The sequence below is a fragment of the Peromyscus eremicus genome, chromosome 10, assembly GCF_949786415.1.
Source record: "Peromyscus eremicus chromosome 10, PerEre_H2_v1, whole genome shotgun sequence".
Lineage (NCBI taxonomy): Eukaryota > Metazoa > Chordata > Mammalia > Rodentia > Cricetidae > Peromyscus > Peromyscus eremicus.
This window is the reverse complement of record NC_081426.1, coordinates 78,205,652-78,218,216: the sequence shown is the minus strand read 5'-3', so window position 1 is coordinate 78,218,216 and position 12,565 is coordinate 78,205,652.

Sequence of the window (12,565 nt, the reverse complement as noted above, 5' to 3'; positions counted from 1 at the left end):
TATTTACAGGAGCTGTGATGTACATGTATCTATTGGGGCAGAACTTTCTGACATTTTGATATTTTCATTATGCCAAGTTGTGCTTTTATTGTGATAGTTCTCTATTGTAGAGTGTGACAGCCACATTGTGGTGGTTTGAATAGAAATGGCCCTCATAGGCTCAAATAATTGAAAACTTGGTCACCAGGGAATGACACTATTTGGAGATGTGGCTTTTTGAAGTAGCTGTGGCCTTGTTGGAGCAAGTGTGTCCCTGGGAGTGGGCTTTGGGGTTTCAAATGCTCAAGCCAGGCCCCATGTCTCTCTTTCCCTTCCTGCAGATCTGGATATAGAACTCTCAACTATGTCTGCCTGCATGCCACCATGCTTTCTGCCATGATGACAATGATCTAAACCTCCAAACTGTAAGCCAACCCCAATTAAATGCTTTCCTTTATAAGAGTTGCCTTGATCTCAGTGTCTCTTCACAGCAATAGAACATTGACTAAGGCACACACTTACCTATGGGTATAAGGATAATATTTAGAATGTAGTAAGGAATTGTGCTGGTCTAGCAAAGTGGAATTCAATGATTTTTTTTTACCCTAAGGGCAATAATGTCACTAGCCCCAGGAGGCTGGCTAGGTTTCCAGTATCAGTCATGATTTCTCTCCAGCACACTATACCTCTGTGCTGGCTGGTCTTATGTCAGCTTGACACACAAACTAGAGTTATTTGAAAGGAGGAAACCTCAACTGAGAAAATTTCTCCATTATATCCAGATGTAAGGCATTTTCTTAATTAGTGATTGATGGGGGAGAGCCCATTATGATTCATGTCATCCTTGGGCTGCTGGTCCTGGGTTCTATAAGAAAATAGGCTGAGCAAGCCATGAATAGCAAGCCAGTAAGCAGCACCTCTCCATAGCCTCTGCATCAGCTGCTGCCTCCAGGTTCCTGCTGTGTTTGAGTTCCTGTCCTGATTTCCTTCAACGATGAACAGTGACATGGAAGTATAAGCCAGATAAACCCTTTCCTCCTTAACTTGCTTTTGGTCATGGTGATTCATCACAGCAATAAAAACCCTAACTAAGACAACCTCCTTTCAAATGGTTGGTCGTGGTTGTCCAAATGACTCCCCAACAATATTGGCTACTGATGCAGCCCCTGGACCTCATTTCTGAAGACATTACACACTTGGGACACAGAACTCAGAGGATTTGACCTGGATCTGACCAGTAAGCCTCTTCCTACTGTCTAACTTCAATGGTTCCAGAAAATACTATGAAATCTGCCAAGAGAGAAAGCAATTAAGCAGTCTTCCCTAGCTGTATGTGCCCTGTGGCTCATCTAAGTAGTTTTCACTGGAGAACATTTCCATAGGACTGTTCTGTTAAAGGGTTGGACATACTGTTTTGACCTTTCATATTTGTGTTTCACATTGTGATATGGGCATGTAGACATTTCTCATTTGTTTTCTGTATGATGTAGTTAGTATTCTGGCCTGCTTCAGCCTGGGCTCTTTGTAGGAGATATACCCCTGGAGCCTTGGAGTTTGAGGACAGTATTGAAGCATAAGATTCTGTTGAGGTTCGCAGACAAAGTCTGCACTGCATGTCAGGAGCTATGTCTAGAAGTTCCGAGATGGCTTGGGCAGGCTTCTGATGGCACCTACTAGGGAAAGCCAGTGCAGGAGCTGCACAACTGGAATTAGGCATGGGAATTCGCTGCTGACACAGGAAGGCTTGCTTTCAGTGACACTCACCTGGGAAAGTCTGTGCGGGAGCTGTGTGGCCATTGCCAGGCCTACAAATGTAGGAAGGATGCTACCGGTGGGCTTGGGCAACTTAGCCAATAGCCAGTGTAGAAGCTTGCAATCAGTTCACATATTCTTTAAATTTTTAGTTTATTTATTTGTATGTGTGAGTGTTTTGCTGCTGTGTGTGTTTGTATACCACTCATGTGCCTGGTGCTTGGGGAGGCCAGCTGAGGGCAATGGAGCCCTCCGAGATTAGAGTTAGAGAAGAGAGTGAGCCTCCCTATGGGAAAATCGAGGTTCTGGAAGAGCAGTCAGTTCTTTTGACTGTCAAAATCTTTCTAGACCCTTACTTTACATTTTATTTAATTAAGAGATACAATTTAAAAAAAAATGACTATGGTCAGAAAGATTGCTGTGCTGATGAAGGCATTTGCTGCCAATCCTGATGATCTGCGTTTAATCCTAAGTAAATACGTGGTAGAAAGAGAGAAGCAATTCTCTCCAGTTGTCCTGTGACCTCTGTACAGATGCCCCAGTACATATCAGCAGAACTGAAATCCACTGCTCATGGACATTGCTGCAATACCAGTGCTTCTGCCAAATTTTGCTGTCCTTCTCTGGTTTACTTTAAGGACAAAGCATTAAAAAAAGTTAAAGTCTAACCTTTATGGCTTCTTACAAATCAATACTCTTTTAGCTTTTGATCATGTGGACACTTGGGTACTATAGAACTCAGATGACCCAAAGGTCATAAAAGTTTGCTTGCCATTTCCTTTCTCTTTCACAACCACAACCACTTTGCTTACATTTTTTCCTTTACTTAGAAATATAAAGGTAAAATAATGCAGCTGTGTCAAAATTTAATCTCCAGTTTAAAATGTGCTTAACATTTTGGTAATATAAAATGAACATAGCATACAATTCATGAATTCAAAAGTTACAGTTCAGTGTTTCACAGTAAATCCATAGAATTATAAAATTGCATTTCATTTGTTCAAATCAAGCTTTCATCATTAAAAAAAATCTTTTGTTTATGTTTCTATAACAAAATACTTATGGCATACTACAATGCATGGAAAAATGCTATATTTTGTTCATGATTCTGGTGGTTGGAAAGTCCAGACAGCCTGGGGTTAATACCTAATGACAGCTATTTGTCTATATATTAAAATGACAGAGAAGTAAAATGTGAAATGTGTATGTGCAAAAGAGGCCAAGTATGTGGATTACTTCATAACAATTTATTATTATGTAATTACTCTAGTCCTAGCTGATCTAAGATATTTCCAGGAGAACTTTATAATTTGAATGCCTAATCATCTGTCAAAAAATCTCTACTGCTTCTCAACCTTGTTACAATGACCAAAGTTTATCATGATTTCCTGTGTGGACAGGTCAGATTCAAACTGTAGTACTTCCCACTGAAAATATGATTGCAGTGATAGAGACACTAACTGTCATGGTCTTAAATAAAGTTACTTTGTTGTGTTTTTGTAACAGACCTTCAGATCTTAGCAGAATTGACGCCATAGTGGAAGTGTCATTCAGGCCTTGGAACCCAGCACTTAGGCAGCAACAACTGAGAAACACTGAGAAAAAAACAAGAACAAAGACCTAATCCATCAAAGCCTACAGTTCTGGGAAAGTCTCTAAAAGTACTAACATTACTTTTTGGCTTCTGTAGTTCTACTTCCAACTAACTGTTTTGCTAACTGAGATGTGTCAACCCAGGATGTTGTTTTTGTGCTTCAAAGTTCAACCTGAGAAAGACTTGGGACTTCATTGGAGTCCCAAACATCCAGTGTATTCTCCAGCCAGTGAATAAAAGCTTACTATTGGCTTGAACTCGTATCCAAGTAGTCTTCTCTGGTGGATACCTCACAACATTTTCACAGGCGTTGGGCATATTTTCTTTTGAATATGCTTATTTGGGGACACTAAGAAAACGTTCTACTCATACTTATCATTTACAATGTTATTGTTTACCATTAACATTTATAGATATGTATACATTTTAATTAATTAATTAATTAATTAATTAGATGTCTGTGTGTGTGTGTGTGTGCACAAGTGTGCCTATACTTATGGCAGTCAGAAAAGGATGTCAGATCCCCAAAGCAGGATTCTATGTAGGTAGTTTTAAGCCAACCAACACAGATGCTTAAAATCAAACTCTGCTCCTCTGAAGAGAAACAAGTACTCTTACCCTGAGACATTTCTTCAGCTCTCACAATGTATTTTCAAAAGGGAAAGGGTATTTTAGCTACTTTAAATTTATTTATCATTATACTTTTAGAAAATTCTTTTAGGTTATCTGGGACTCATTTCATTGAGTATAACTTTTTTCTTTGATTATGAGCTATGTAAGAAGTAGTTGGAATTAAAATTGTAGTATATTTTCATCTCTTAGCCTCTGTCTTCCTTTATATATTGTCTAAGTTTGTAAAAGTTTTCCAGTCTTGGCACCAAAATCACTCTTTCATGGCAAGAAGTGAAGAAATTCTGACTTTCAGGTTAATGTTGCTGGAATTTAGAATTTTAGTAGAAGAGCCCTATTTGTAATCCAGAAGTATGTACTCCAATTGACCTGCTTTAATGTTATGTTCACTGTTCTTATGTAACTGTGTGTGTAAGACACCTTTTGCTCTAATATCAATTTAATGTCCCCATGGAATGCACCTTGTATAACTGGCATGGGAAGATCCTTCTCTCAGCTCTCTTTGTCCTTACAGGGAATACTTAAACCACAGTGGAAGATGTCTATCAGCAATTCACAGAAGACCATTTGGTCTTGGTAAAATGTGCTTGAAATTGAGCATTTTTCATATGTCCAAGTCCCAACCTTGACCTTTTAAAATCCAGTTGTTATCTACAAACATAATGATCTTATATTGCCTCATTTCCACTCCCCTTTATGCTACTTTCCTCTTCCTGGAACAATAGCTGACAAAATTAGTTCGTGAGGAGACAGCATTTATTCTGGCCATCATGGGAAGAATGAAGGGCAGAGCAGGCACCTCACCTCACTCTAGGAATAAATGTCACAACATCCTTTCACTGGGCCCCACCACTTAAAATGTTTATTGCTGTGATCTGGAGACCAAGCCTTCAATTCGTAGCATTTTATGAAATCAAATCTTGGTATGGGGCTGGAATTTGATTGGTAAAGCCTTTGTCTCCCTTACACAAAGACCTGAGTTCCTGTCCAAGCATCACACACTCCCCTTTCAGGTAATGGTCCTTGAAAGGTGAAGGCATGATGTCCAGGAACTCAAGATCATTTCATCTACATATTGAATCTGAGACCACAGTAATATCTTGTCGCAAAAAAAAAGTCTAGACAAAATAAGAAGAAATTAAACAAACCGCTCTAAAGGAAACAACTAGGTGTGGCGAAAGTTTTATTGAATCCATGTAATTTGTATAATACTCTTTAACTATTTTATTTACATTATTATGGGGCATTTACTCACCAATACCACAGCTCCCCAGAGTTTTCTTGAGTGCGAGCAGCAGGAAATATTAGATAGAAGGATTTAGATTGTGGAGATGAAGAGATAGAAAATAAAGGATAGCCTCGAGAGGGCCGGGAACCTATTCCAACGGCTCCTGTCTGTCTCTGCCCCAGGGTATTTATAGAGATGCCAAGGGGTGGAGCAAAAGACCTCCCCCCTAGCATAGCCAAGCGCAGACCATCTCAGACACCTGCACTCAGGCCCGTGGTCCTAATCATCCTCTCTATGCGGACCAGCTGGGTAAAGCCACGAGGAACCTGAAAACGGGTTCCCACATATTATACATTATTTTCTCACTGCAAAAATATTACCAATTCTTTAGTATATGAAATGTGGACTTTCTAAAACTTTTTAATCATTGGTTTAAATTTTTTTTTAAATTGGCCAAACACTTAAAAAACACATCGTGCAATATTGTCTTATTTATTGATTTATTCATGGCAAAATATTTGCATGAGAATGTATGTTTAATGCAACAACAAAAAAGAATTTTCAAAGAAAGAAACATAGAAAAGTTTCCAAATGATAGCCATGTAGACTATATATTATCCAGAATATTTTTTCCTTTCATTGGACATAGATTCTTTTCAAATGTAATATATCCTGATTATAGTTTCCCCTCACTTTACTCCACCCAATTCCTCCCTACATTCCCTCTGGATCCACTCTCTTTTGTCTTTCATTGGAAAAGAATAGTCTTCTAAGAGATAACAACCAAACAAGACAAAATAAAATAAAATAAAATAAAATAAAATAAAATAAAATAAAATAAAATAAAATAAAATAAAATAAAATAAAGAAAAAACTATCATAACCAAGTTGCACATGGTAGCCCAACAGCAGGAAAAGAGGCCCAAGAGCAGGCACAAGAATCAGAGAACCACTTATTCTCACACTCAGGAGTCCCATTAGAGCACTAAACTGAAAGCTGTAATATATATGCAGAAGACTGGTGCAGACCCATGTAGGCCCTGTGCTTGCTGCTTCAGTCTCTGTGAGTTCCTATGTGCCTTGTTTTGTTCATTCAAAGGGCCGTGTTTTCTTGGTGTCCTCCATCCCCTCTTCTCTTACACTCTTTCCTCCTTCTCTTTTACAGGGTTCCCAAAGCTCTGAGAGCAGATATTTGACATGAAACTGACAAGTTTCTCTAAGGCAAAAGACATAGTCAATGAGACAAAATGGCAGCCTACAGAATGGGAAAAGATTTTTACCAACTCCACATCTGATAGACTACTATTCAAAATATATAAAGAACTCAAGAAATTAGATATAGGAAATTCTAAATATTCCAATTTAAAAAAATGGGTTACAGATCTAAACAGAAAATTCTCAATAGAGGAAATTCAAATGGCTGAGAAACACTTAAATGATTCCTAATGATATTCTGTTATACTCATAGGATCAATGCCTAGCCTAATTGTCATCAGAGAGGCTTCCTCCAGTAGCTGATAGGAACAGATACAGAGACCCACAGTCAAATATTAATCAGAGCTCAGAGAACTTGACAAAAGAGGGGGAGAAAGGATGGTAGGAGACAAAGGATTTGAGGATGCCAGGAGAACATGTCCCACAGAATCAACTAAACAGGGCTCATAGGGGATCACAGAGACTGAAGCAGCAACCACAGAACCTCATGGATCTGCACCAGGTCCTCTACATACATGCTGTGGTTCATTAGCTTAGGGTTTTTGTTAGACTCCTAACAATGGGAGTGGGTGTTGTCTCTGATTCTCTTGCCATCACATGGGACCCTTTTCCTCCTAATGGGTTGCCTCATCCAGCCTTGATATGAGGCTTGTGCCTAGTTTTATTGCACCTTACTATTCTGAGTTCGGTTGACATACTGGGAGGCCTGCTCATTTCTGAAGGAAACTGGAGGAGTAGTGGATCTGGGGGAGAGGGGACGTGGGGTGGGGGCACTGGGAGGAGGAGTGGAAGAGGAGGCTGCAGTTGGGATGTGTTTTGTGAAGGAACAATAAATAAATAAAATATTTTTAAAAAGTAATTTAAAAAGTCAAAAGATTTGCCAATGATACCAGTGAGAAACTGATGTCTTCCAGATACCTAGAACCATGTCCAACAAAGATGCTGTTCAATAAATATTTGCTGAACAAATGAGAAAAAATTGTTCAACTTCCTTCTTCCTTACCTATAGGGGAAATATAAACCAAAACTACTTTGTGGTTCCATCTTATACCTGTCAGAATGGTTAAAATCAATAACACAAACAGCAGCCCAGGAACCTCAGCTCTACACAGAGAACTATAGACAATGGATGGAAGCTGGGAGGAGGACAAGTGTCTTCCCCAGGAAGAGCACACCCATTGGTGGTGCAGTGCCGAACAGTCAGGCCTGAAGACAGAAGTACAGGTAACACTATATGGACTGAACAGGTTATATTTGGAATAATTATGTATACACAAATACATGAATGCATTCAATGACAATCATTGAAGAAAGAGGCCATGAGTTCGAAGGAGAAGTGGAAGGGGTATATGGGAGGGTTTCAAAGGAGGAGGGGAGAAATGTAAGTATATTATAATCTCAAAAATAAAAAAAAACAAACATCATAGCCTTGTCATACAAGTAATGAAGTTTTGCTTTGATCTTCACGTGGTCATTGGTTTATAATTGGAATCTTTGTATGGGGTAATATTTCCTAGAGTGAAAATGCAATGTCAGGAGACAACACAACTTTTTTTCCTAGAGAGAAGGTGATAATGAGTAATTTTAAGTCCTGTTAATGGAACAGTAGAAATGAAATTTGAGAATGATCATAAGGTCCATGGCTGGAGAGTCAAGAAAGGATTTAATTCATCTCAATATATACAGAAAATCCTTGACAAATCCAACATTCCTTCATGATGAAAGCCTTCAAGATACTGTGAATTGAAGGAATGTAAGAAAGACTATATATGAAAAATTTGTAGCTAACATTATACTAAATGGAAAAAACAAGCATTACCACTGAGATAAGGCATAAAGACATGGATCAATTTGTCCATGTGTATTTAATATAGTCCCTGAAATCTTAGCTAGAGCGATAACACAAGAGAAAGAAAAAAACTGGATACAAGTAGAAAAAAAATTTTCTGCTATTTGCATATTGTGTGATCCATGTAAGAGAACCTAAAGTCCACCAGACAATTCTGAGAACTAATGAACTATTTCATCAATGTTTTGACACAAAATCAATATACAAACATCAGTAGTAGGCCAGGAAGATGACTCAGTAGTGAAATCACCTGCCACTCAAGCATGAGAACCAGAGTAAACCCAGATGGATAAGGTAGCCCACCTATATTTCATTATTTCAAAGGTCTCAGGACAAGGGAACTGAGATCAAACTGGCTAACTAGACTAGTCCGTGTTGGTGAGCTCTGAGTTCAAATGAGAGACTGGCTCAGTGAAAGACGTGGAGAATGATTGAAGAAGACTCCCAATACCAACCTCAGACTTCCAAACAATGCACACACATGTGCACAACACACTCACAACGCACTAATGCACATATATAGACACATGCATGCTACACACAAAAATACATGCAAAAATCCAGGACGCTTTATATATGTCAATTATGAGCATTCTGAGAAAGAAATCAAGAAAAAAATCTATGCGAAACAGCTTTAAAACAAAACCCACTACCACCAAAGTATAACCTAGGAATAAACTCAACCAAGGGATAAGGGGAAAGATTTCTACAGTAGACATTTTAAAACACTGAAGAAAAAAATGTAAGAGGGTACTAGAAAATGGAAAGACCCACTATATTCATGACATATTTAATAGTGTAAGCATCACTCTCCTAGCACAACTACAGATCCAGTACAATTCTCATCAAAATAAAAATTATGCTTTATACAGAAGCATAAAATGTCATAAAACTCACATGGAAGAACAAAAGATTCCAAATATCCAATGCAATCTTGGGCAAAAAGAATAATTCATAAAGTATCACCCCGTCCAATTTGAAATTGCACTGCCAGTTCATAGTAGCAAAAGCAACATGATACAGGCACAAAGGAGACATGTAGTTCAATGGGACAGAATAGTAGACTCATAATTGAACCTGCACAGCTACCACCACCATTATTTTTTGGAAAAAAAGATGCAAAAATCATACATTGAAGGAAAGAAAATTCTGCAATAAAGAATGCTAGAAAAATTGACATCAATATGTGTAATACTGAACCTAGATTAATATTCCTCACCCTGAACAAAACACAATTCAAAATGTATAATGACCTTGACGTTAGACCTGAACTTAGGAACTGTTAAAGAAAGCAAGGAAGTGTTTCAGGACATGATGTTAAGCAAAAACTTTCAGAAAAGAATTCTCAGAGACAAGGAAATGAAATCAGGAACTGACCTGTGGGATTGCATGATATTTAAAAAGCTTGTGCACAGCAAAGGGTACAATCCAGGGAAAAAAGCCTAAAGAATGAGAGAAAACCCTGCCAACTACATACCTGAGAGAGGATTAAACCACGGAATATATGAAGAACTCACAAAATGGAACACTGAAAATACGAGACAGCCCACTTAGTAAAAGAGCAAATGAAATGAACAGTCCGCTCTCAGAACAAGGGAATATTCTTGTTGTTTGTGTGTCTAAGGTTTCAGTGCTGACCACACTGATCTGGACAACCAATAAAAGGACTCATTCTTGGGAGAGGCTAATTCTTCTTCTCCTAAGAGTCATTAGTTGCCTGCAGGGTTTTTTCTGTCTACGGAAGGGACCTCTAGAAAATTTCTCCCTTTTATATTAACATGTTCATTGATACTGCTATTGTTCCAGTCTTGTTTACACAGCCATCTCTAGGAGAGACTGTTTTACAACAGGCTTCCTGCTATTTTGGCTCTTACAATTTTTCTACCCCCTCTACCATGATGTTCCCTGAGCTCCAGAAGGTTGTATTTATGTGTTTGTTTACACACACACACACACACACACACACACACACACACACACCATACAAACACACAGAAAATGAGCAAACAATGTAACAGAGCTAAAATTACATTATATATGACCCAACTATATCCCTCTTGAGCATGAACTCTGAAGATTCCAAGGTTGCACATCACAGAGATGTATATGCATCAATGTTGGAAGCCTATTCACTGTGGCTAAGTCATGGAACCAACTTAGGTTTCAGCACAGGCAACAAAGAAAATGTAGTTTATATACACAACAGGACTTTTCAGCCTTAAAAGATGAAGTTATGTCATTTTCAGGAAAATAAACTCAATTGGAGTTATGCGTATTAGGGTAGTTAAGCAAATCTAAGAAAGACAGTATCACATGTTTTCTCTCTTATGTGGACTCTTAAATAATGGAAATACAGGTCTGTCTATCTATCTATCTATCTATCTATCTATCTATCTATCTATCTATCTATCTATCTATCTGTCTGTCTATCATTTATACAGTGTTCTGCTTGTATGTATGCCTGCACTCCAGATGAAGGCACCATATCCAATTATAGATCGTTGTGAGCCACAATGTGGTTGCTGAGAATTGAACTCAGGACCTCTGGAAGAGCAGCCAGTGCTCTTAACCTCTGAACTATCTCTCAGGTGACAATAAATGTTACATGTATATATGTATGATCTCTCCTCTCTCTCTCTCTCTCTCTCTCTCTCTCTCTCTCTCTCTCTCTCTCTCTCTCCTCTCTCTTTCACACACACACACACACACACACACACACACACACACACACACACACTCCTAAACATAACCAGCTAAATCTATATCTAAATCTGTATAACGTTACTTGTATGTATGTTTTCAGGGATGACCATTTGGTTTTGGATAATCAACTGGTATGCTCTTCAATGGAGAAGATTATTTCTCCTGCTTTCAGCATTCCTTAGCTAGCTGCATGCAGTTCATTGAGCCCTTCTGTTTTTTCTCTGTCTACTTTGACATGTCTCTTGTTGTTGTCCTTGTTCATCTCATGTTTAGGTGGTCATGTTGGTGAGACTTTATGGTTATAACTTCTGATATTGCCAGGAGACACAATCTTACAAGAGATTCCCTGATTGATTTACACAAATCCAGTCTTTTGAATAAAAATAATATACAGGTTCACCTTCAAAGAGACAGAAACACTAACATAATGCAACACCTATTTTAAAACATCCCTAGAACTTCACTCTAAAATTATTTCCTTTTTTTCTCAGTAAATAATTGGAACCAAAAGCCAAAGACAGAGCACATAAATTGTGTTTTTAAACCTTCTCAATGAATGTCATCTGCTCACTTAGCTCTGAGAGAACAGTGGTACACAGGAGGGGAAGTCTTCACTATACTCTTCTACTGTACAGCCAAGCAGGAAGTGCAGAGGGTATTTTTTTAAAACATGTTTTAAGAACCTCAACCACCAGTTCACCACACTGACAAGTGGCATCTTCAAGTATAACATCAAAGTTTGAGTCCTGTAGTTTTATCATGAATCTCTGCAGCACTAGTTCACAATATTCAAATATTCTGCAAAGTCAGCCAGGCGGTGGTGGCGCACGCCTTTAATCCCAGCACTCGGGAGGCAGAGCCAGGCGGATCTCTGTGAGTTCGAGGCCAGCCTGGGCTACCAAGTGAGTTTCAGGAGAGGCGCAAAGCTACACAGAGAAACCCTGTCTCAAAAAACCAAAAAAAAAAAAAAAAAAAATCTGCAAAGTCTCTTCATTATTGGGACTGATAGTTCCCAAATCAACACTTTTATTACTCGCATATTCACCAGTTGACCCATTTCATGATGTGATCTTCAAACTCCTATTTCATCAAATATACAGAGAAAAATATCAAATTTAGAGGAACCCAGTTTGCTGGGATCAGTAACAATCGAATTCACCTCATGATCTCAGTACAAATCCATTCAGGATATGGCGATAGTGATCTGATGGCTGTCTTCCAGTCACATCAGCACTCTTACACAATTTCCAGAGTTGAGGTAAGATGTCACTGGCATCAGCAAAAGAACTGAGGTAACCTTTGTAGGTAGCTTAGTGCAATTTAAAGGCTTCTTTTACATTGGTTGTCCCTATGAACCCAAGCTTATACGCAACAAGAAATCAATCAAGAAGTTAATGTGTAACTCGTACACTTCAAAGTCCACTATTAATGGGCAGCTTCTGATGGTGTGGAATGTAGTTTGCCAAACAGAACTTCAATGACCTTAAGGTTCTAAAAATTGTTTTGTATCGTTTTCAGTTCTATAAGGCTATCTTCCAACCAAGAGAGAATGGCTTTGCATTTATAGGTTTTATATATATAATTTGTGTGTAGCATTTTTGGAGCAGTGTCAAAA